General features: G+C 34.8%; 1 protein-coding gene and 1 pseudogene across 2 annotated transcripts in view; one reads left to right on the top strand and one right to left on the bottom strand.

Moving 5' to 3' along the window:
• Window positions 1–26,766, top strand: part of CYTH3 (cytohesin 3) — a 154,391-nt gene that overhangs the window by 59,434 nt on the left and 68,191 nt on the right. The gene's annotated exons all lie outside the window — the stretch shown is intronic.
• LOC127564444 (ADP-ribosylation factor 1-like) lies at window positions 12,093–13,103 on the bottom strand (annotated as a pseudogene).

Below are 26,766 nucleotides of genomic sequence, written 5' to 3'. Positions count from 1 at the left end.
GTTACACAACATGAATCTCCACCCCTTATTACATAGCCAGTCCCTGCTCCCAAGGAGCTTACATTCAAGAAGGACAAAGAAAATATGGTATAAAGTTAAGGACAAAGAACAAAAGATTCTTTTCAAATCTCAGGCCACCACCCCTGATTACAAAAGACAGTCTCTGCCCCCAAGGAGCTTATATTCTTTTGGGAGAACATAATCCCCACTCTTGATTATTCCTTGATGTCCTTGTGGGTTTCAGTTTTCTAATTTAAGTTTCATTTCTCTAATTTAATTTTTTTAATGAAGCTTTTTATTTTCAAAATATATGCAGGGATAATTTGACAATATTGACTCTTGCATAGCCTCATGTTTCAGATTTTTTTCCTCTTTCTCTCCACCTCCTCTCCTAGATGGCAAGCAATTCAATATATGTTTAAAAAAGTTAAAATATATGTTAAATCCAATATGTATAAACATATTAATACAATTCTCTTACTGCACAAGAGAAATCAGATTTAAAAAGAAAGTAAATGAATAAGAAAATAAAATGCAAGCAAACAAAAACAAAAAGAGTGAGAATGTTATGCTATGATCCACATTCAGTTCCCACAATTCTTGCTCTGGGTTGAGGTGACTCTTTTCATCACAAGATCATTGGAACTGGCATCAATCATCTCATTGTTAGAAAGAATCACATCCATTAGAATTGATTGTCATAAAACTCTGAGATATCACTACACACCTGTCAGATTGGCTAAGATGACAGGAAAAAATAATGATGAATGTTGGAGGGGATGCGGGAAAACGGGGACACTGATGCATAGTTGGTGGAGTTGTGAACGAATCCAGCCATTCTGGAGAGCAATCTGGAATTATGCCCAAAAAGTTATCAAACTGTGCATACCCTTTGATCCAGCAGTGTTTCTATTGGGCTTATACCCCAAAGAGATACTAAAAAAGGGAAAGGGACCTTTATGTGCCAAAATGTTTGTAGCAGCCCTGTTTGTAGTGGCTAGAAACTGGAAAATGAATGGATGCCCATCAATTGGAGAATGGCTGGGTAAATTGTGGTATATGAATGTTATGGAATATTATTGCTCTGTAAGGAATGACCAGCAGGATGAATACAGAGAGGCTTGGAGAGACCTACATGGACTGATGCTAAGTGAGATGAGCAGAACCAGGAGATCATTATACACTTCGACAACGATATTATATGAGGATGTATTCTGATGGAAGTGGATTTCTATGACAAAGAGACTTAACTGAGTTTCAATGGATAAATGATGGACAGAAACAGCTACACCCAAAGAAGGAATACTGGGAAATGAATGTGAACTATTTGCATTTTTGATTTTCTTCCCGAGTTATTTTTACCTTCTGAATCCAATTCTCCCTGTGCAGCGGGAGAACTGTTCGGTTCTGCAAATATGTATTGTATCTAGGATATACTGCAACATATTTAACATATATAGGACTGCTTGCCATCTTGGGGGGGGGGGGTGGAGGGAAGGAGGGAAAAAAAACGAAACATAAGCGATTGCAAGGGATAATGTTGTATAAAAATTATCCTGGCATGGATTCTGTCAATACAAAGTTATTATTAAATAAAATTAAAAAAAAAAAAAGAATTGATTGTCATATAATTTTGATGTTGTGTTCAATGATCTCCTGGTTCTGCTCATTTCACTTAGCATCAGTTCATGTTAGTCTCTGAATCTTTCAAAAATCATCCTAGTGATCATTTCTTATAGAACAATAATATTCCATAACATTCATATGCCATAACTTATTCAGCCATTCTCCAACTGATGGGCATTCACTCAGTTTCCAGTTTCTTGACACTACAAAAAGGGCCACCATAAATATTTTTGCACATGTGGGTCCCTTTTCCTCCTTTAAGACCTCTTTGGGATATAAACCTGAGTTCAAATCCAGCCTCAGATTCTTACTAGCTGTATGACCCCGGGCAAGTCACTTAACCCTGTTTGCTTCAGGTTTCTCATCAGTAAAATAAGCTAGAAAAGGAAATGACAAACCACTTCAGTATCTTTGTCAAGAAAACCCCAAATGGGGTCACAAAGATTTCGACATGATTAGTTGACTGATACTAACAGGCACAGATCAATATACTCACTGTATACTACTCTATACCAAGATAAGGTTAAAATAGGCATGTTTTAAACATAAAGCAAAGTAGAGAAGCATGGGTTATCTGTCAAATCTACACATAAGAGAAAAAATTATGACCAAACAAGAGACAGAGAAGATTATAGGAACTAAATTGAATACTTTTGATTACATGCAAAAAGATTTTGCACAAACAAAACCAATTCAGCCAAAAATTTTTTAAAAGTAGGAAACTGGGAATGGGAGTAGGAAGGAATTTACATTGTCTTTAATGAAGACCTATTTCTCAAATATATAGGCAATTGAGTCAAACTTTTATTTAAAAAAATAAGGGTAATTCCCCAAATGATCAATGGTCAAAGGAAATGAACAGGCAGTTTTCAGAAGAAATCAAAACTACTTGTAGTCATACAAGTTTTAAATGTTTTAAATCACTATTGAATAAAGAAATGCAAATTAAAATATGCTGTGGTTTGCCCTCAAACCTATCAGATTGGTTAACAAGGTAAAAAAGGAAAATGATAAATGCTAGAAGAGATATGAGGGGAAAAAAAAACCAACTGAGGGGTAGAGAGGAGGACACTAATACACTGTTAGCAAAGTTGTGAATGGGTTTAACCATTCTGAATAATAATCTGTAACTATGCCCAATGGGTCTACATCCCAAAGAAATCAAAAAGAAAAAGGAAAATGTCCAAAAACATTTATAGCAGTTCTTTTAATGGTGCAAAAGAACTGGAAATTGAAAAAAAAATGTCCATCAACTGGGGAATGGATGAACAAGTCGTGAGAAATGATTATGATGGAAGATTATTGTTTTAAGAAATGACAAGCAGGAAGTGAGTTTCAAAAAAATCTGGGAAGATATATATGAACTGATGTGAAGTGAGCAGAAGCAGGAGAACATTTTTACACAGTGAGAGTATTATGGTAATGATAATCAGCTTTCAAAGACTTAGTTATTTTGATTAATACAATTAATACAATGATCCATGACAATTTCAAAGGACTCATAATGAAAAGTGCTATCCACATTCAGAGAGAGAACTGATGAATTCTGAGTGTAGAACAAAGTATATTTTTAAAAAACTTTCTTAATTCTTCTTACCTTCTTTGGCAACTAAAATGTAAGTATGTTTTGTATAATTTCATATGTATAATGGGTATCAAATTGCTTGCTAGATTCTCAATGGATGAGGGAGGGGGTAAGAGGAAGGGAAAGAATTTGGAACTCAAAAAAATATTAAAGAAAAATTATAGAAATGAGAAATTCCACTGAAAATAACTAGGAAATATGTAAAATAGTTGGGGATAGCATGATGTAGTATAAAAAGAACTAGAGTCTGAAATTATTTAAAAAAAAAAAATCCTGATTTCAAATACCACTTCTTTACTTGAGTGACATCAGGTACATATGCTCTGAGGGCCTCATTTTCCTTATGAGTAAAATGAGGGCGCTGAATTAAATGGTCTCTGAGGTTCTGTGCTTTCAAGCTCTAAATCTAATTCTTTGATCCTGAATCAAAGGTTAAATCGACTTTTAGGAGCCATGGCGAAGTTTGTACCACCCAGATTGCCCCTGATGGTGGAAACAGGAGGTAAGGTACTGCATTCCAAATGGTTCTCTTTTCTTTACCCTCCAGGTATCAAGTAACTCCAGATCTTCTGGTGAGGGACATAAAAGGGCTGGCAATTCTCCAATCCAGAATATCAGTGATCTCATTGTCTTCCATACTGGAATTCTCTTCTGCCTCATATCTGCCTCTTGACTTCCCTAGCTTCCTTCAAGATTCAGCTAACAACCTAACTTCTACAAGACTTTCCTGATTCCCTCCTAATCTTAGTGTCTTTCCCATAAGATTATCTTCAATTTATTCTGTATATATCTTGTTTTATATAGTTATATGTTGTCTCTCCGATTAGACTGTGAGCTCCTTGAAAGCTGCAACCCTCATTGTCTTTCTTCATATCCTCAGTGCTCAGCACAATGTCTGACACATCATTAGTGTATAATTAATACCTGTAGACTAACAGATTAATCCATGTAACAGCTAGAACCATAAGATCAAATAAATATTTTTGGAACAGAAAGAAATGTGTCAACAAAAACAGTAGAAGATGATATATTTTTAAAACTATAGTTGATATTCTTCTAAAGACTTTCTTCACCTTAAATATGAGTAGTTGTCTCTAGATCAGAAAAATAAATATTTCTGCATAATGCAAAAATGAATGATTATAATTAAAAACAAACTCAGTAGCAGTGGAAGATTTTTAAAATGATGACTTGAACTTGAGGCAAATATTGTGTGGTAATCTTCTTAAAATCATACTTTTGGATCAGATATATAAATAAGTTCTTGACAACCAACATGCCAAGCCACAATTGTTTTTCTTCCTTTTTGGGTGATGTAGCCAACCATCATCTAACCACAATAAAACTTCCACTTTGGTATATATGCTTTACTATGCAATTGTAAGGGACAATTCCTTAATTTCCTTGCCAGCAAAGTTGAATACCACCAAAACCAGAGAATTTAGCAAAGGACTTCAGAATCCTTAAAAAAAAAAGACAAAGAAGAAAAGAAAAGCCACAATTTTTAGTTTATTATTCCAATCTTGACAAATACCAATAAACCTGAACATTTTTATCTACAAAGAAGAACATAAAAAGAATATTGTATGTGAAACTACTAACAAAAGATAAATGGTCTAACAGACAAAATTAATAAGCTTCTGATAAGTGCCAATTAACTTTGATACTGAGCTCAATTCTATTTTGTTCAGTTCAAGAAATTGCCATTTACATATATATATATATAATGTCATTGATATGGGAAGGTCCTCTACAAAGATAGAATGAAACCTCTACAGATCTTTTTATCCTTGAAATTCCTGTCCATATTTTCCCCATAAATCTTCCATAAAAGATCTACCCAATACCTTAGAAGCCCTCTTTTATTTTTGTTCCTACATAAGTATCCAATAGGACCAATTAGTCAAATTCAATCTGCCTGACTCTAGGGTATAAGCCTGCTTGAGAATTTAAAGAAAACATTTTATTTCACTTTATTACCTAGCACAGTAGTATCCATTAAATGTTTAAAAAAAAAAAAAGGAAAGCTTTTAACATACTATATATATACTGAGTTCTAGATATATCTAGATATATCACATATTGAAGGTTTCTCGAAAAACATGAACAAGAACCACACAAGACGAGAAAGTATGGATAGGTGTGATGTATATGAGTAATGGAATAGTATTATCTACTAAAGCATTATGTAAATTAGCAAAATTAAATCATATACCATCAAGGCTTATAGATATAGATGTGAAATTATTACTAATAGATAATATATCAGCAGGCTTGAACCAATTAATAATTATAAAAAATTAATACAGCCTGCATATATGATTATCATCTTAGAAATTATCATCCTGAAATATAATATTTCAAGTACAATATTTCAATGTGATAAAAATGTTTAAATAATTCAAGGTTAAAAATACATAGTAAAGGCAAAATAGTTTATTACAAAGACTATTAGAAACTTTTTCTTAGAAACAAGTGGTCAGAAACAAAAAAAAATTAATGTAGGAAATCATAAGGTTGGCTGCTGAAGAATTTAAGAATTCTCAGAACCCTCAATTTCCAATTCTTTATTCCCAGAAAAGAGCAGCTATGTGTTTTGTACATATAAGTCCTTTTCATTTTTGTGTTTTTTATCTCTTTTGAAATATAGACCTGTAGTAGTAATATTTACCTAAATAGTAATATTGCTAGATCAAAGGGATGCATTTTGAGCCTAGTTCCAAATTATTCTATGAAATGAATAAATCAGTTTACAACTCTACCAATAGTGCATTGATGTTTCATTTTTCCCACATTCCCTCCATCATTTGTTATTTTCCTTATCTCTTCTATTAGGTAAACTAATAGGTATTTTGTAGTACTTCAGCATTGTTTTAATTTTTATTTCTCCAATCATGAGTTAGAGCTTTTATTTTCATATAGCTATGAGTACTTTATCTGAAAACTGTTAACTTTTGATCTCTTATCAATTAGGAAAATGGCTCTTATTTTTATAAATGTGACTCAATTTTTTATATATTTGAGAAATGAGACCTTTTTTATTTTTTGCTGAGGCAACTGGGGTTAAGTGATTTGCCCAGGGTCATACGGCTAGGAAGTGCTAAGTGTCTGAAGTCAGATTTGAACTCAGGTCCTCCTGACTTCAAAGCTGGTGCTCTATCCACTGCACCACCTAGCTGCCCCGAGAAATGAGATCTTTAACAGAAAATTTTGCTTCAACTTTTTTTCACAATTACTCTTGCTAATGTATTTCCCTCTCCCCTGCCCTGTTTATTCTATTCCCTCTTTCCTTTCACCCAGTCCTCCTCAAAAATGTTTTGCTTCTGACTACCCATTTCCCCAATCTGCCATCCTGTTTGAGAGAGGATTTTGAAAACCAAACTGAAGATTTTATATTTTAGCCTGGAAGTGACAGGGAAGCACTAGAACATATTGGACAGGAAAGTGACATGATGGCCCTTCATTTTAGGAAGGTCATTTGAGTGGAGAATGGATTGGAGGAGGAAGAACTTTGTGTCAAGAAGATTAATGAGACTAGTCCAGGTATATAGTCCAGATATGATGAGAACTTATACCAAGATAGTGACAGTGTCAGAGGAGAAAAAGGGTATATATGTGAGAAATATTAGTGGTAAAGTTGATAGCCTTTAGCAACAAATTAGATAGGGTAGGGTGTGAGTAAATGAGGAGTTGAGAATAATACCTAGGTTTTGAGCCTGAGTGATTACAAGGATGATGGGGCCCTTGAGAATAATAAGAAAGTTTGGAAGAGCAGAAGGTTTTGTTGGAGAAAAAGAATGACTTTAGTTTTGGATGTGTTGAATTAAAGATGTTTATGGGATATCCGGTTAGAAATGTACAATAGACAGCTAAGATGAGAAACTGGAATGAGAGTGGTGTTTGTGTGTGTGTGTGTGTGTGTGTGTGTGTGTAGTTATGTTATGCCACAGTTCTCTTTAACTGTCCTGACTCAGTTTCCCTGTCTCAGTTTCCTTAACTGTTCTGTCTCTGACCCAGTAAAACTAAGGATTATTCGCTCTCGGGTTATGAATTAGCAAGTTAAAAGAGTAGATCTCCTGATTCTTTTAGGGATTTACAATATCCCTTTAGAATATTCCAAGATCAACCCATGATATCTTTACTTCTTTGTCTCTGGAATTTTTAGGTTTTATGGCTTCCCCTCCCTGATAAAAAAACTTTCCCTCCCTTTCTCTTCTTTGTCTCCAAAAAGGTATTTAAGAAGTTGGGGTTCCTCCATTCATGGCTGGAGAATGGCGTCTGGCAGCTGGATGCTGGATGCTGGATTCTTTGGGTCCTTCAGCCCTGGGACCAATATGGATTCCTTGGTCCCAGTATACTTATCTCTGTCTGACTGGATAATCTGAGACGAGAGTCCTGTCCAGTCAATCTTACTCTCCCATTAATAAAATATTAAAAACTCTCTAATCTCTCTCCTGCCTCAGTTTCTCCGGCATTACAATTTGGAGGTCCCGCCGAGATAATAGAAACTGAGACAGGGAAACTGAGTCAGGACAGTTAAAGAGAACTGTGGCATAACAGTTACAGTAACAGTTGTAGAAAAAGGCTGTCAAAAAAAAAAAACTTAATGCAGAAAATGATACATTAGTTTCCTCTTAAAGAAAGAGGAACTCTTTAAAGTAGAGATAAGGAGGGAGTGCATTCCAATGCAAGAGCACAGATATGTGAGATAAGAGTGTTATGAATGAGGAACAAGGAGAAGGCCAGTTTGAGTGCAAGTGAGAGAGTAATGTCCACTGAGGCTGGAAAGATGGACTGAGGCCAGAATGAGTAGGGCTTTAACAGCTAAACAAAGAAGTTTATATCATATACTAGAGGTAATAAGAAGCTACTGGAGTTGGTGGAGAGCAGTTACCTAGGCAGATCTGCACTTAAGTAAAATGATTTTGTCAGGAAAGTGTAGGATGCACTTAGCATTGGGAGAGATTTGAAGCAGGGAGGCCAATTAGGCTGTTGCAATAATTGAACTAAAAGATGATGGGTTCTGAGCTAAGATGATACCTGTATATGTGAAAGGGTCAGATAAGAGAGATTTTATGGAGGTGGAAACAGCAAAACTGGACAACAAAATGGGAATCTGGAATGATGGAGAGTAAAGATTAAAGATAATACTGATATTATAAACCTGAGGCACCTGAAGGATAGTAGCACCTCTGACAGAAATAGAGAAGTTTGGAAGATGGGAAGGTCTGGAGATATGAAATATAATATAACAGTTCAGTTTTATACAGATAGAGTTTAAGATGTCTCTGGGATATAATAGGCAATGGATGATCCAAGATTGAAGCTTAAGGGAGAAACTAGGGCTGGATATGTAAATTTGGAGGTCTTCTGTTGGAGTGATAGTTTTATTTTTTTATTTTTATGATTTTTTTATTATATGTTTTTATTTACAAGTTATATGCATGGGTAATTTTTCAGCATTGACAGTTGCAAAACCTTTTGCTTCAATTTTTCTCCTCCTTCCTCCCACCCCCTCCCCCAGATGGCAGGTAGACCAATACATATTAAATATTTTAAAGTATATGTTGAATACAATATACGTATACATGTCCATACAGTTATTTTGCTGCACAAAAAGAATTGGACTTTGAAATAACGTACAATTAACCTGTGAAGGAAATCAAAGATGCAGGCGGACAAAAATAGAGGGATTGGGAATTCTATGTAGTGGTTCACAGGAGTGGTAGTTTTAAATCCACAGGATCTGATGAGGTTACTAGGAAGAAGAAAAGAGGATCCAGTATAGGGCTTTGGGGAACACTTAAAGTTAAGGGGCCTGATATAGATGAGGAGCCAGCAAAGGACACTAAGAAAGAGCAGTCACATAGGTTGGAGGTACACCAGAAAAGAGTAGCATCAAGAAAACATATAAAGAATACCTAGGAGGTAAAGGTGGTCAACAGTGTCAAATTTTAAATTCAAAATTCTATAAAGTCCTACTTTTGGTCAAGAACAAAAAATAATTTAAATGCTTTACTGCCTTTCAAAGAACCTATTCATCTCTAATTCCACTTACTTAAAAAAATTCCAACTTAATCTTCTATGTAATGCACCCTTATTTTTTAAAAAAAGACCTTTTTATCTTTTATTACTAAATTAACAAATTAAAAAATAACCAATACCCATTTGGCTTTTCAAAATCATATAAACAGTTATAATTTCCAAGGGAAGCATATTTTTCAAGCTCTGGAATTCCCCTCTAGGTAACCAGTACAGGAAGGGGTTCCAATTCTTTAACACAATACATGAAAGTGCACACCCAGCGCCCAGCAATAGACTCACAATCTAAGCAAAATGAGCACACCCTAAATTAACAAAATCAAGTCAAAATGGAGATACACATGTTTTCTTCCAGCAAGGATTACTTTCTAGTCCCTCAGGCAAATGAAATCTCTAAGGACCACTCTGTCCTTCTAATCTAATCTACAGGATGCATAAAATTGAGTAGGACTTCTTAGTTAAAAATAATTATCAAATCTGATAAAAACTAATTTAAAATTGATATAGATCAATCTTGGAATTTTCTCTTTAAAAAAATGATTATTCATTACCCTGTAGGATATTGCTTAGACATAAAGTTGATGCTAGAACAAAGAGTTTTACTTGCCTTGACTTTTTTGTATGACTGTGGAGAAGTAGGTTTTTTTTTCCTCCATAAAAAAAAAAAATGGACCAAGTTTGAAGATAGGTGTCATCATAATAGAATAGTAAATTAAGCAACTTGCAAATCAGTACAAAAGGGTCTTGAAATAAACCTTTGAAAAAACCTTTCATGCCCAGAAAGTAAAATATCTTTCTCTTCTAGGTAGCAGGGCTACCCAGGAGTAGTTCAAAAGAAAAGCATAGTTCATAGATAAAAAGAACAAATTCAAGTTTACATTAGGAAAGAAACCTAGAAGTGAGGTATGAGAAGTCCCACTAGACTTGGAAGTGATCTGGCAACTGTACTTGTGGCAAAATTATATTATATTTAACATCTAAATCTATTCAGAGGCTTTTTTTTTTTTTTTTTTGCTGAGGCATAGGGTTAGGCGACCTACCCAGGGGCACACAGCTAGGAATTGTTAAGTATCTGAGATTAGTGCTCTATCCACTGTGCTACCTAGCTGCTCCATGTATTCAGAATCTTTAACTCTGTAAAGTCCTCATTTGTACCTATGTACATAACATGTAATTTGCTTCATTTAAGTTGTTCTGTCTGGCTTATTTCAACTTGTCACATTACCCTTTGAAAGTTTTAAACCATTTGGATATTCATTAAGGAGTTCCAAATGTTAGTCAATATGTAGAGTGAACTGGTAGCTGACTATGATGATGGTAACAATGATCTCAGCTTTGGAACCCGCAAGTTGGGCTGAGATAGACAGTGACACAAGACCCAACAATGTGAGCTGAAGCCAAATATGGACAAGGAAGCCTTTTCCTACCAAAATGTTTCATCAAAAGTTTCCATTAAAAGCTATTACTTTCCATTTACATATAATCAGATTATTAAAGATCAGATCAATCTTATATAAGGAAATATTCTGTCATCTTTTCATTTGAGACATTCATTTTAAAAATAAAATTGAAAACAGATACACAGAAGTCTATTACTAAATGTGTATTGAAAGCAATAAGGGTTTCCCCAATAACAAGCAAAGCAGTTCTTAGTTTTTCCTAAGACTCTAATTCCTCCAGCTTCTTCAGTATTTATAAAAATACAAAAGAAAAAAAAAGTTGTTTTTTTTTTTTTGTTTTTTTTTATTAGATGGCAAATCTGAGCCTTGTAGTAATGAAGGATGGTTAAAGGACATTTTACATAGATAGGGGATTGTTCCAAAATAGGGACCAAATACTTCTAGAATGGAATGACTCCCTAAACAATCACTCAATTTATTTTCTTTCAAAACCTAGATACCATTGTGAAATGCCTGGTGTTTTTGACTATGTTTTTAAAATATCTCCAGTCAAGCTTTGGGGCTACCATAGGCTGTGCTTACTATGGAGAGATTTCAAACAGAAGCAGCACATACTTGACCAAAATTAAAAGGCTGCTTTTCTGTAATCTAAATACTTCAGAAAGCTCTTCTTAATGTTTATAACCAGCCAACACTGTATCCTTCCTAAGAGTTATTCAGGTGTCACAGAGAACTAATCACAGCCTGACCTGAACTGCAGAGGGAGAAGAAGTCTAGTTATAAATGGTATATGACTGAAGATCTAATGCTCTCAATGTGCAGTCTCTTCTAAACCACAACCTCAAAGTTTTTTTTCCCCAATAAGTAAGTACAAACTCTAAGAAATACATAAAGAGCCAAAGATATTACATATATCTCTATTTTTGCCATGCAAAATTGATCACTTGTTTGATTTTTTATCATAATTTCTCATTTCAAAAGAAAAACTACAATTACAATGCTTTGCTATTCAAGTTGTTACTATAAAACCTCTACTATCCCAAAATTCTGAATAGATTTAGATGTTAAATATATTCTAATTTTGCTCCAAACTTAGAGTAAATAATAATAAATAAATAAGTAAATAAGTAAAAGAAAAAAACCAAATTAATTCTGTTTCTGAATGTTTGAGTATTTGACTTGTCTTTGTTTGGTTGAGGTTTTTTTTTTTTGTTTTGTTTTGTTTTGGGTTTTTTTAAATACTATTTTAAAAAAATACACTGAGTTTAGGGTAAAAACCAACCACCAAAATGAATCTCAGCATAGATCTCACACAGCAGTAGGAGTAGCAGAGTACTCTCTGCTATTGCACGTTAACTCCCAGCAACCTAAGTATCAATGTGCTTGAAATCCCTTCCCAGTACTAAATGGTATGTTGATTTTTTTTTATAATAAAAAAACTGAGTAATATTGCATAAGAATGCCAGAAATTTCCTCATTGGATAAATTACATTAAATAAGAAATCCATTTTCAGACCTCTGTTACATTTATAAGCATGGAACAATACATACTCTAAAGAGAAGTATGAAAAAGCAGTTTCTAGCACCCAATATCAGAAAGTAGCATGGTCTGCCACATGAGAGTAAAGAGAAGAATGAATAGGAGGAAATAAGAGGGAGAGAAGAAAAGAAGGAGGAAGAATTTTTGTTGTTTGATTTCTAGTTTTGGAACTGACTGGACAACCAGTCCAGTTTTTCATAGAACCTATCCCCACTACTGGCACAGGTGGCTTAGATATACCAATTTCTTGTGACAAAGAGAATATAATCCAAGTTCATCTGTGATTTCATTCATGGCATTGGGAAGAAGCTGTTCGTTTGTAAACATTAATTAAAAAAAAAATTAATGACATCTCTTAGCTTATCCTCTACCAACATTCTCATTAATTCTTGAATTTCATTCACTCATTCTCAATCATTACTATCAACCACAAAAATCAGCCCTTGTATGTTCTGGAAATAATGGTGCCATATGGATCAGACCTCGTCCTGGACACCTACATCCCACGTTGTGAAGTTATTTATTTATTTATTTTTTAATTCTACAGTGTCTACAATGAAACCTATAGTGGTAATAGTAGTTACTATTTTACCCAGCTTCAATTTGTACAAAACAGTTTTCTTTTCTTCAGCATCTACATTTCTTTTTTGCTAAAGGAGGCTCTTGAAGAGGTTAGCAAATATATTCCACATGTTCCAAGTGTAATGTGTTGAATGTTAACAAAAGTAATCTCCCTGCTCCTGAACCTCTTCACTCATGAGCAGCTTACTCATGAGCAGCTGCTCTTTCTTCTTTTTATTGGCTCTTCAGGCATTGGTTTCATCCCCACAATTTGGCGGCTTCCGACAGCTGCCATGTCAGTGCCATGGGAAGGCAGTGGGGCCATTATTTCTTTTTTTTTTTCCCTTGTTTTTCCCCCCAAAACACGTAATAACAATTTTAACATTCTTTTTTTCCACTTAATGGTATTTTACTTTTTCCAATTACATGTAGTTTCAACATTCATTTTTCTAAGATTTTGAATTCCAAATTTTTTCTCTCTCTTTCCCTAAGATAACAATGTGATATAAATTATACATATACCATCATTTTAAACATTTTTTCATGTTTGTCATGTTGCAAAAAAAGAATAAAAACAAAAGGGGAAAACCATGAGAAAGAAAAAGCAAACCAAATTTTTTTTTAAAAAATGAAAATAACATGCTTCAATCAGCATTCAGTTTCCCTGGTTCTTTCTCTAGATGTGCATGGTACTTTCTATCACAAGCCTATTGAATTCTCTTGGATGATTGTATTGCTGAGAAGAGCTAAGTCCATCATAGTTGATCATCACACAATCTTGTTATTGTATACAATGTTCTGGTTCAGCTCACTTCATTCAGCATTAGTTCATGTAAGTCTTTCTTGTAGCACAATAGTATTCTATTATATTCATATACCACAACTTATTCAGCCATTCCTCAATTGATGCGCATCCCTTCAATTTTCAATTTTTTTCTATCACAAAAAGAATTGCTACAAACATTTTTGCACATGGGGATTCTTTTCCCTTTTTACAATTACTCTTGTTATAACTGTATCTCTCTCGTTTATCTCAACCTCTCCTTTTATCCTGTCCCTTCTTAAGTGTTTTGTTTCTGATTACCCCCTTCCCCAATCTGTCCTCTCTTCTATCAACTCCCCTCCTCCATCCATAATTTCCCCTCCCACTATCCTTAGGGTAGGACAGATTTCTATACTCAATTGAACATGTATGTTATATCCTCTTTGAGCCAATTCAGATGAGAGTAAGCTTTACCTACTCCCTGTTAATTCCCCCCACTTCCTCTCCACTATAAAAGCTTTTTTTTTTTTTTTGCCTCTTTTATATGTGATAATTTATCTTATTCTACCTCTCCCTTTCCCTTTCTCCCAGAACATTCTCTTTCACTCCTTAATTTTATTTTTTAGATAGCATTCCTTCATATTCAATTAACATTTGTGCCCTCTGTCTATATATACTCTTAAGTTCTTATGAATTACAAGTATCATCTTCCCTTACAGGAATATAAACAGTTTAACTTTATTAAGATCTTTATGATTTCCCTTTCCTGCTTACTTTTTTATGCTTCTCTAGAATTTTATATTTGAAAGTCAAGTTTTCTATTCACCTCTGGTGTTTTCAATCTTTTCAAGGATTTCTAAATCCTTTCCCATCTAACATATCATATTTCAATTCATTAACATTCATTTAAAAATTTTGAGTATCCCTTCCCTAATGCAATAAGCAATTTGATATAGGTTATGTATGTGCAATCAGGTAAAACATACTTCCATATTAGTCATGTTGTGAAAGAAAAGAGAGACCAAAAGAAAAGAACCACAAAAAATAGAGGAAGTGAAAATGGTATGCTTCAATCTGTATTCAGTTACCATCAATCTTTGTCTGGATGTGGATAGCACTTTCCTTTATGAGTCCTTTGCAATTGTTTTGTATCACTGCATTGCTGAGAACTAAGTCACTTACAACTGGTCTCTGAACAATGCTATTGGTATTGTGTACAGCATTCTCCTGGTTTTGCTCACTTCACTTTGTATCAGTTCATGTAAGCCTTTCCAAGTTTTTTTCTGAAATCTGCCTTCTCATTTTTCTTTTTGGACAATAGTATTCCATTAAGTTCATATACCACAATTTGTTTAACCACTGATAAACATCTCATTCATTTCCAATTCTTTGCAACCACAAAAAGTTTTGCTACAAATGTTTTTGTACATGTAAATCTTGTCTTCCCTTTTTGTTACCGCTTTGGAATACAGATCTAGTAATTATTAGTGATCAACGTTATACACAGTTTGCTTGCCCTTTGGGTTCAGTTTCAAACTGCACTCCAGAATGTATGGATCAGTTTACAACTCCACCAACTGTGCATAAATGTCCCAATTTTCCCACATCTTCTCCAACATTTATCATTTTCCTTTTTGTCATATTAGTCAGTCTGATAGGTGTGAAGTGGTACCTCTGAGTTATTTTTTTTCTTTCAATAGTATTTTATTTTTCCAAATGGTTTTCAACATTCATTTCTATAAGATTCTGTGCCATGTTGTGCAAGAAAAGTCAGACCCAAAAGGAAAAACCACAAGAAAGAAATAGCAAACAAAACAAAACAAAAGATGAATGCTTCAATTCACATTTAATCTTCATAGTTCTCTTTCTGGATGCAAATGACATTTTCCAACACAAGTCTACTGGAACTGTTCTGAATCACCACATTACTGAGAAAAGCTTCATAATTGATTATCAGATAATCTTGCTGTTGCTGTGTACAATATTATAGTTCTCAGAGTTATTTTGATTTATAGCTCTCAAATCAATAGTGATTTAGAGCATTTCTTTATAAAACTTGACATCTTCTGAAAACTATCTTCATATCCTCTGGCCATTTATCAATTGGGGAATGGATTGTGCTCTTATAAATTTGTTTTCTATATATTTGAGAAATAAAATCTTTTTCAGAAACACTTGTTTCCCAGATTTCTGCTTTCCTTCTAATCTTGGTTGCACTGTTTGGTAAAACTTTTTAATTTAATATAATTGTCCATTTAATAAAATTATCCATTTAAAATTCCATAATATTCTCTATCTCTTGTTTGGTCACAAATTCTTTCCTTCTCCATAGATCTGACAAATAAACCATTCACGACTATTCTAATTTGCTTATGTTATCACCCTTCATGTATAAATCATGTATCTATTTGGATTTTATCTTGATATATAGTGCAAGATATTGACCTAAACCTAATTTCTGCCATATTGTTTTTCCACTTTTTCCAGCAGCTTTTGTCAAATAGTGAATTCTTATGCTAGAAGTTGGGGTGTTTGGATTTATCAAACACTAGATTACTATAGTTATTTACTACTGTATCTTGTGTACCTAAGCTATTGCACTGATCTATCATTCTTTTTAAATTCTGAATAATTCTTATAATTACTGCTTTATAAAACAGTTTGAGATCTGGTACTGCTAGGTCACCTTTTTTTGAATTTTTTATTAATTCCCTTGATATTCTTGAACTTGTGTTTTTCCAAATGAATTTTGTTGTTATTTTTTCTAACACTAACAAAATAATTTTTTGGTAGTTTGATTGGTATGGCACTGAAAAAGTTAATCAGTTTAGGCAGAATTATCATTTTTATTATATTGGCTTGGCCTACCCATGAACAACTGATACTTTTCCAGTTGTTTAGATCTGACTTTATTTGTGTAAAAACTTTTGTAACAGTGTTCATACAGTTCCTGGGTTTATCTTGCAAATATGAGATATCATTTAATGAAAATTAACTATTATTTATTTGAAAACAGAGAAGTCAATGAGCAAGTATAATTCCAAATCATCCTACTGCGTCTGCCTCACAGGATCATACTAGATTTAAACCTCAAAAGAGTTTTACAGATTATCTTGTTCGGGTACTTCATTTTGCTGATGAGGAAACCAACAGTCAGAGAGTTTAAGTGATTTGCTTACAGGAAATGACAGAGCAGTGATTCAAACTCAGGTTCTCTAAATCCAAATCCAGCTTTCTTTTCAGGGCATTCTTCACTTCCAAAGTTCTAAAGCAGGCACTGATGCACATTTTTTCCCCCCACAATAATGACATCTCACTACCTACCTTTGGGTATTATGAGGACTCATTAACATTTTCAAAATGCTTTGATATCTAAGGATGAAAGGGGATAGCTGGGTGCAAGTATTATTACAGGGTATTAAGAACCTCAAAGTTAAACAATTAATTATGTCTTGCTAAATCAAAAAACATTGCACATAATTAGGTGTTAGTTACTATTTAAATGATGTAAAGATATTACAAAATTTCAAACCAAGTAGTAGTAGAATAGTAGATTATAGGAGATAAAATCCCAATTTTTATTGATACTCTCAAGATACAATTTCTGTCCAGTGACCAATCAGTTGGCATACTACTAGAGGAATAAATCCATACTGGCATCATGTTACAAATGAAAGCTCAAGATGCAAAGAAAGAGCATTTAAATGCACCGTATCCCTTAGGTGGGGATGGAATGTTCATGAACAAGTACCAGTGATTTATTTAGGGGAAGTTGAGAGAGGTTGTCAAAGAACAATCCCTCCTGGGGTAAAAACAGCAATGTTCAAATTGAAATCCAAAAGAACATAAACCAAAGGCCAGAATGAACTGTGAACCTTGAAATACCAAAAATCTTGGACAAGTGTGAGCTGTAGAGGTTAAATCCAATCCCCATAATAGAGATTAAAGTGGAGAATTTCAGTAACAAAACAGAAGGCAGGATATAAAATTACTACTCACACTATCCCAATGTCTCCTATTCACAAGGCCATCAGCCTACTTCAGTCTCTTAACCCCTCTCACTTAAGACTATAGCAACAGCTTCCTAATTGACATTTCTGCTTCAAGTTTCTCTCTTCTACTATCCATCTTCCACATAGCTGTCAAAGAAATATTCCTAAAGTAGTAAAATTTCTAACCATGTTACTCCTCTGTTCAATAAACTCCAATGGCTTCTTATTAACTCTAGGATCAAATAAAAACTCCTCTATTTACAGTTTATTGGTTAAATGATAGAGACAGAATGTGTCAGGGAGTTGGCTTCAATTTCTCTGCCCCAAACTTTGGCCTTTTATGGCATCTATATGTACTATGTATTTATATGTATATGTAATCATGAAGTAATTCCTCCCCATCCAGATTTATTATGTGTCATTAAGATTATATGTTTGGGCAGAGGTTCCAAACATGCCAGCCCTACACTTGGCATGCCAAGGGGCTCTGCCCACTGGAATAATCTTTCCAGTGCCCTCTTCTTTTCATCCTCACCTATTTCCTTAACCAGACTTTAACCTTACTTCCAATCCTCATAATAAATCTCTTTTATCAATCTAAAATAAAAATCATATGTTTGCTAGAAAGATTTATATGAACTGATGCTGAGTGAAGTGAGCAGAACCAGAAGAATACTGTACACAATACCTGCACCATTATGCAATTATGTTCTTCTCAGCAAGTAAAAAATATATATATCTAAGACAATTCCAAAAGACACATGATAGAAAATGCTATCCATTTCCAGAGAAAGATCTATGGAGTCTGAATGTTAATCGAAGCATGCTATTTTCACTTTTTTTTTATTGTATTTTTCTTTTTCATGGTTTTTTTCCCTTTTGTTCTGATTCTTCATTCACAATGTGACTAATGTAGAAATATGTTTAATGTGATTGTACATGTATAACCTATATCAGATTGCTTGCTGTCTTGTGATGGAGGGAGGGAGGAAAAAATAAAAATCACACTCCTATAAAGTAAATGTTGAAAACTCCTTACATGTAATTGGAAAAAATAAAACGCTATTAAGTGGAGGGGAAGCTGATGGATTTGAATATTATCTCTCCCTATAGAACATAACTGTATAGCAGAAGAGGACTGGACTTGGTCAGATAACACAAGTTCAAATCCTTTGGCATGCCATTAAACCTCCCTAAACTTCAGTTTCCTTATTGGCAAAATGAAAGGGATAGACTACATGACAACTAAGGTCCTTTTTAGCTCTGAATTTTATGATCTTATGTCTACAAGGTTGTGACTTAGTAGGATGGCATTAGTGGAAGAGTTTTGCCAATTCAAAAGTATTTACATTCTGTAATGGATCCTATGTATTCTCCTTGAGTCTGTACTCCTAACAATCTACTACAAATTAAAAGTGGCCCAATAGTTTCTGAATCAAGGATGTCCTGAGCAGCATATTATTCTTGCCTATATGAAATTTGTGATCATGGGAAAAGTAATTTAGAGTCAAAACATCTCCATCATATCAAAGATCAGAAGTAAATAGAGGCTACAAAAAGGGCTGCCACATTTTTGCACGTTATACACATTGCATAAATCCTTTATAATTTCCTTGGGATACAGACCCAGTAATGATACTGCTGGGTCAAAGAGGAAATGCACAGTTTTATAGCCCTTTGGGCAGAGTTTCAGATTACTCTCCAGAATGGTTGGATCATTTCACAACTCCACCAACAATGCATTTTCCCACATCCCCTCCAACATTTATCATTATTTATTCCTGTCATCTTAGCCAATCAGAGAGGTGTGAAGTGGTACCTCAGAGTTGTTTTAATTTGCAATTCTCTAATCACCAGTGATTTAGAGCATTTTTTTTTCTTATTACTATAAATAACATTAATTTTGTCATCTGAAAATGGTCTATCATTTGACCATTTGTCAATTGGGGAATAACTAATATTCTTATAAATTTGACACAGTTCTTTATATATTTTAGAAATGTGACTTTTATCAGAAATACTAGTTGTAAAGATTTTCTTCCCAGCTTTGTACTTCCCTTTTAATCTGTTTCTCTTGGTTTTGTTTGTGTGAAAGCTTTTTAATTTAATGTAATCAAAGTTGTCCATTTTGCCTTTAGAGAATGTTCTCTAATTCTTCTTTGATCATAAATCATTTCCTAGAAGAACTGTGGTACATGGGATGAGTACAGTACAAAAATGAGGGTGAGGGTAGAAGGCATAGTACATAAGAAAATGTGTTTTGTTTGGTGAAATAGATCATTATTGTAATAAAACAATTATATAACAGGGCAGCCATTTAAAACACCAAGAATCTATTCACTTTGTAGATACAAAAGGTCCATATGATATGCCACAGAAAGATAAATCTATTTTGGAGAGCTGTGAATAATAATTTAGAAATGTGAACTAACCTACAAGTCCCAATCAAAGATGATGTGTGAAGGAAAACCAAGGAGTTGGAAAATTTCCTTCAAAGACAAAGAGTTGGGTTTTGAATACTGATAAGTCTAGCAAAAGTTTGAAAGTTACCACTGTTAGAAGTTTTCTACCACTAAGCCAACAAAATAATCCTGGTAGAGAAATAAATTGGTGACAAAATCAATCAATCTAGCAATGATATTCAGAGAGGAAAGCTTGAGAAGGACTTTGATAAACTTTGTTGGATGCTCTCTTAGCCCGAACTGATATGATTCTTCACATGACATGACATGCTGTAAGATCAAGTTGTAATCACAGGCTCAAAAAATCTAGGGTTGCCATGCCTAAGTCCTCAAATAGGCCTTCGTCTGTCCATCACTGGACAGTCTCAGCAGATGAAATACTATTCTCATCAAACTTCTCAATGAGGAATACAAAGGTATTAACTAGAAGCCCATCTGAAACTGACCTCTCAGGAATTGGTGCTATGATCACTTAGGGCAGTATCAACAGCTCTTTTCTATAGCCATCAGTTTTAAGGCTTTCATGGATTCTTTAAAGTCTCAGCTAAAATATGACCTCCTTTATAAAACTTTTTTTCTGATTCCCCTTTATTGCTAATATCTTCCCCTTGATTTAGCTTATATAAAGTTTGTTTATACATAGTTGATTACCTATTATCTCCAGCCTGTGACTTGAGAATAGAAACTTGTGGTGTTCTCTTCTTTAAAATATAATGGTTCTCTCTGGGAGCAGGTTTCTTGGGGAGGTTTTCTGGAGGCAGCCTTAATTTCAGTTATAAGTAATAATCACTCCAAAATGCAGCCAACTGATAAAATGCAAACGTTTATTTTCTCCTTCCAAAATAGCCCGGTTAGGTTTTCTTAGAGGCCTATCTCTCTTCTTGATTCCAAGAGCTCTTGCAGTTGTCCTTTGCTCTGCTTTCTTCATCCTCCAGTCAACACCAAGGTGAAAGTTGGAATGAATCTGATTCCATCTCTGAGAGTGGGCTTGTGGGCTTCCTCCCAGAGTGCTCCTGTCCGACTCTTGGCAATGTTCTGAAGTGACTCTGTCTGGCTCATTGAAGCTCTATTTATGCTGGGTGTAAAAAAGTTGACTCCTCCTCCGAGGGAGAGATTAAGGTGTTGGAATCTTTACAAACTGTTTAGCATGGTTCAGTATCATTGATCTGATCTTACAAGGAAATGTTTTGGACCAGAGTCTGAAACAAGGTACTAAGTAGAACTAATTGATACAGTGCTTATATTCACACCTTTACTCATTGGAGTTCACACGTTTGGAAGATTTCAGGATTTAGTATGAGATATCCGAATTCACACCTCCCTTGAAGCTCTTAGAGCCAGAGAGCATGCTGAGAGATATCCCACAATCTCACTCTCTCAGATATAAAAAGCAGAAAGAGGCCCAGTCAGGGAAGTTCAGCTGAATTAGATTGGAGAGGAGCATGCTGGGACAGACACAGAGCATTCTGGGAGATTGAGAGCCAGAAGCCCTCTCTCAGAGGCAAAACAGATTCGACTTGGTGCTGGCTGGAGGCTGAAGAAAGCAGAGGCAGAAGCAAAGGACAAAGCTGCAAGAGCTCTTGGAACCAAGCGGAGAGATAGGCCTCAACTAACGGGGCTATTCTGGAAGGAGAAAATAAACTTTTGCATTTTTACCAGCTGGCTGCATTTTGGGTGCTCTTAACTGAAACTAAAGCTGCCTCCAGAAAACCTCCCCGAGAAACCTGCTCATGCCCAGAGAGAACCATTCTTATATTATTCTAAAGAAGAAGATCACCACATTAAGGAAGGTATGAATTCACAAAGTTACAAAGTTAACTTAGTGAATCTCCCATACTTGTGAACTCCAATGAGTACTTAAATACTTCTTGCTTATATGAGCTCTCTAAAGGTGTGAACACAAACTTTGTATCAATTCCATTGAGTTAACACTAGGATTCTAACATCTCCCTTGAGTTATCACCTTGTTTAAAGTTGAGTTAACACTAGGATTCTAACAGAAACTGTCTTTTTTTTGTATATACTGTGTTTAATGGAGTGTCTGGCAAATAGTAGGCACTTAATAAATGTTGTTGACATGACCTGGGCATGCACAGTGCTAAGGTATAGTTCTCTGGCAAAAGTAAGTACAGTAATCTTCATATTACACTATATAGATCTAGACTGAACATGAGAGTGGATGTAAGTAAGCTTGTTTTTCTAGATCATCATATCTGCTTTCTTCCCCTGCTGCCAGCTAGAAAACCTTGGGATGTTTTAGAATTCTCTGAGAGTGAAACAAAAACAGCAGTAGTACTTCACAAAGCCTATGGACTACAGTAGCAATGCAATAAGGGCATCAACATGCATAGATTCATATGAACTGACTTTTCACATACCCCCAAGGATTCCAACTCTTTCTTTTGCCTTTTCTCCAATTTGCAAGCAATTGTTTCTAATACAGGTGCTAGAAGATAGCACAGATCAACATTAAATTTAATGTTCTATATGATCCCAAGAACAGATATGGATATCACTCAGATTAAACAACATACTCTTGATCCAAGAGACCTTGAAACACTAAATTAATAAATTTCTAAAGGTCTGTGAAAGTGCAGCACAAACCCAGTAACATAAAACAATATGCATTCAGTCTAGAAAAGAATCATGAAATTACCTCTCTGTATCTACAACAGGTTAGAAGACTGGAGGTTCAATACTGATTCTGTGGGAATAATATTTGGTTTACAGACAGCACCTGGATTCAAGATCTGGTTTTGTCAGTAAGTAGGGTTATGACCTTGAACAAATAATTTCCTCTCTCTAGGTTAAATCTGAAGAGTATCATCATCTGGCTTTGCTAACTATAAAAAATGACAAAAGTAATGAGAACTACAAGGAAAGTGAGGAAAAGAGAATTTGCCATTTGGTAAAAGAATTACAAAAAATTACTGAAGAAAATGATGTCTTAAAAATAAGAATTTTTCACATGAAGGATAATAATTCTATAAGACATCAAGAAACTCTAAAACAGACTCAAAAAAAGGAAAATATCTAACAAGAAAAACAAGTAGCCTAGAGAATAGATTGAGAAAAGATAGTTTAAGAATCATTGGTCTGTTTGAAAATCATGACCAAAAAAGAGCCTAGACTTCATATATCAAGAAATTATAAAGACCACTGTCAAGTTATCTTAGAACCAGAGGGAAAAGTAGAAATTGATATAATCCCCTGGTTACTTCCTGAAAGAAATCCAAAATTGAATACTCCCAGGAATATTTTAATGAAAATCCAGAATTCTTAGGTCAAGGAGAAATAATTTATAAGTAGTCAAAAAGAAAGAATTCAGAAGTACCATGGAACTATAGTCAAGATCAGGGGTCCTTAAACTATGGCCCGCAGACTAGATGCAGCAGCTGAGGACGTTTATCCCCCTCACCTAGGGCTATGAAGTTTCTTTATTTAAAGGGCTTCCAACAGTCTGAGGGACAGTGAACTGGCCCCCTATTTAAAAAGTTTGAGGACCCCTGGAAGATCATACAAGATTTAGCAGCAACTATGTGAACTAATGGAGGGCTTAGGATATGACATTTGGCAGGCAAGGGATCTAGGATTACAACTGAGAAAAATCTGTCCTGCAAAACTGAATATAATTAATAAAACTGAGGGAAAAATGGATATTTAATGAAATAGGAGACTTTTAGGTATTTCTAATGAAAATAGAGTTGAATAAAAAAATCTAATATTTAAATACAGCACTCAAGAGAAGCATAAAAATGTAAACATGAGGGAGAAATAATAAGGGACTTAACGAAATTATACTCTTTTTTTTAAAAATAACTTTTTATTGATAGAACCCATGCCAGGGTAATTTTTTACAGCATTATCCCTTGCATTCACTTATGTTCCGATTTTTCCCCTCCCTCCCTCCACCCCCTCTGCCAGATGGCAAGCAGTCCTTTATATGTTGAATAGGTTACAGTATATCCTAGATACAGTATATGTGTGCAGAACCGAACAGTTTTCTTCTTGTACAGGAAGAATTGAATTCAGAAGGTATAAATAGCCCGGGAAGAAAAACAAAAATGCAAGCAGTTTATATTCATTTCCCAGTATTCTTTCTTTGGGTGTAGCTGCTTCTGTCCATCTTTGATCAATTGAAATTGAATTAGTTCTCTTTATTGAAGAGATCCACTTCCATCAGAATACATCCTCAAACAGTATCATTGTTGAGGTATATAATGATCTCCTGGTTCTGCTCATTTCACTCAGCATCAGTTCATGTAAGTCTCACCAGTCCTCTCTGTATTCATCCTGCTGGTCATTCCTTACAGAACAATAATATTCCATAACATTTATATACCACAATTTATTCAACCATTCTCCAATTGATGGGCATCCATTCATTTTCCATTTCTAGCCACTACAAATAGGGCTGCCACAAACATTTTGGCATATACAGGTCCCTTTCCCTTCTTTGGTATCTCTTTGGGGTATAAGCCCAGTAGAAACACTGCTGGATCAAAGAGTATGTACAGTTTGATAACTTTTTGAGCCTAGTTCCAAATTGCTCTCCAGAATGGCTGGATGTGTTCACAATTCCACCAACAATGTATCAGTGTCCCTGTTTTCCCACACCCCCTCCAACATTCCACATTATCTTTCCTTGTCACTCTAGAAATTATATTCTTTATGTTGCTATATGGAGAGATGATACATGTAACCCCTCCAAATTTTATCATCACTTTGGGTCTTAGAGGACATCAAATTAGAGAGCCTGGATGGATGATCTCAAAAAGAAGAATGGGAGGGTGGAGAAGAATAATGCTCTGCAAGAGTGGAGATAAGAAGAATGAGGAATATTATCTCACATAAATGGAGTGAGTATGAAAGAGTTTATATAATGGGCTTTAAGGATAGGTCAAACTTGAATCTCACATATGAACTGGCAGAAATTTATCTTATCCAATAGGGAAGTAAAAGGTAAAGGAGTTAGAGAAGTGTGGGGAGAGTCCAAAGATGATGATATGGTAAGGACAAAAAGAAGCAAAGTAGTCTCTTAAAGGGAATAAGAAAAGGATAAATGTAATACATATTTAGAAATCATAACCATTAATATAAATGACCCCCAAATACACATAGAATATTTTACTATTTTAACTAAGAACAGATTAAATGATATCACATCTCAATAATAAAAAAAATTTAAAATCTTTGTAAAATAAAGACAGAATACTGGCTTCATCAGTGTGCAACCTTGGGCTAGTTACTTATCTGTCCTCATTTTCTGCCTCTGGATTAAATAGCCTCTGAAGTTCCAGCTAATTCTAAATGCATAATATGATGGTAACATCCTTCTCATTTACTTGGTCCCTGGGGCAGGGGGAAAGGCTATTCTTTGGGCTCTAAGGTAATCCATGGATCTATGTTCCTAACACTATAGTTCACAAGAACCTACTACTAGTATTCTTCCCATTGCCTGTTGCAAACATAATAAACAGTAGGTGAAGAACATTTTCCAGAATTCTGGAGAAATGTACTTGAAACAAGGATTCTTACAAAAAGGTGTTAACTCAGTGGAATTGATAAGACAATGGTTATCTATTTTAGCATGTGAGTTTGCTAGTTCCATATGATTGATTTAATCTTACAACAAATAATGGTTTCCTAATGATATGATTGGTTTATACGTAGTATACTGTAATGATGTAATTGTAATAGAATATATAAACTGAGGATAAAGTCAGCCACAGAGATTCCATCTTGGACCAGCCTCTGGTGTCTCTCCTGCTTCTTGCATTTCCTCCACTGAAACCAAGACCCATTTCAGAGGGCCTCCAGAAAGCTCGCTGGGCCCCAAGTGAAGGAGACAGACTGTGAAGGAGATAATAAAGACTTTGGACTTTATTCCTGACCATTCTTATGGTTATTTTTCTGCAGAAACCAAGGGTGGTCTTGAGACCTCCATAAAGCTAAACCAGAACATTATACATTCCCCTTGGAGAGTTTATAAAGGGGTATCCTCAATCACACGTATTTATTTATATACAAATTTGTGGAAATACTGGCCTTAAATATGTAATTCACTTATTATGAAGCACATATATAGAGAATGTGTGTGATCAAGGTAATTCACAACTCCTAGTACTTCAGGACCTCAGAATCTAGTTTTCCTTGAGTCCAGAATCTGTGCAGAATGGGTTGGTCAGCTGGGTACCTAGGATTTTTTCCTCCCTATAACATGACTATTAGTTGTCAGGACTGGTTTCATTCTTGAGTCTCTAGCCCTCTTTTTTGTTAGAGATTCTGATACTCACAATTGCCAATAGACTAGGATGCATCTCTGTTTCCAGGTCTGTCTAGAGGGTGTCTCTGCTCCCACAGTTATATCTAGAACTTTCTTGAAATGATTTTGCAAACTGGTGTATAAAGCATCTCTTTTGGGGCAAATAGCAAAATGCTACTAGATTCCACTGATGATGCAGGGAAAAAGAGAAGAGAATATCTTTTTGTGGTCTTCCTAGAGGTAAAGATGCATTCTTCCCTGACTACTGGCTCTTGCCTCTACTGACTTCAATTCTGGAACTATATTAAACCACTCGAGCTTAACTAGTCAAAATTTCTGGAAGGGCATTGCCAATCAGCTCTTGCTTCTTATTCCTTTACTTTGACTCTACCAGACAGAGGTGATCATACTTTGTAAATCTTTGTTACTGCATTAAGACCTGCTATTGTATATTATCAGCTGAACTGGGGAACCAAATCGGCCCATTTTAATATGATTCTGTATAGAATTTTGAATTCTTAAAGGGATTT

The sequence above is a fragment of the Antechinus flavipes genome, chromosome 1, assembly GCF_016432865.1.
Source record: "Antechinus flavipes isolate AdamAnt ecotype Samford, QLD, Australia chromosome 1, AdamAnt_v2, whole genome shotgun sequence".
In the NCBI taxonomy this organism is placed as follows: Eukaryota; Metazoa; Chordata; class Mammalia; order Dasyuromorphia; family Dasyuridae; genus Antechinus; species Antechinus flavipes.
Note: the sequence above shows the minus strand (reverse complement) of the source record. Positions and strands in the feature narration are given on the sequence as shown.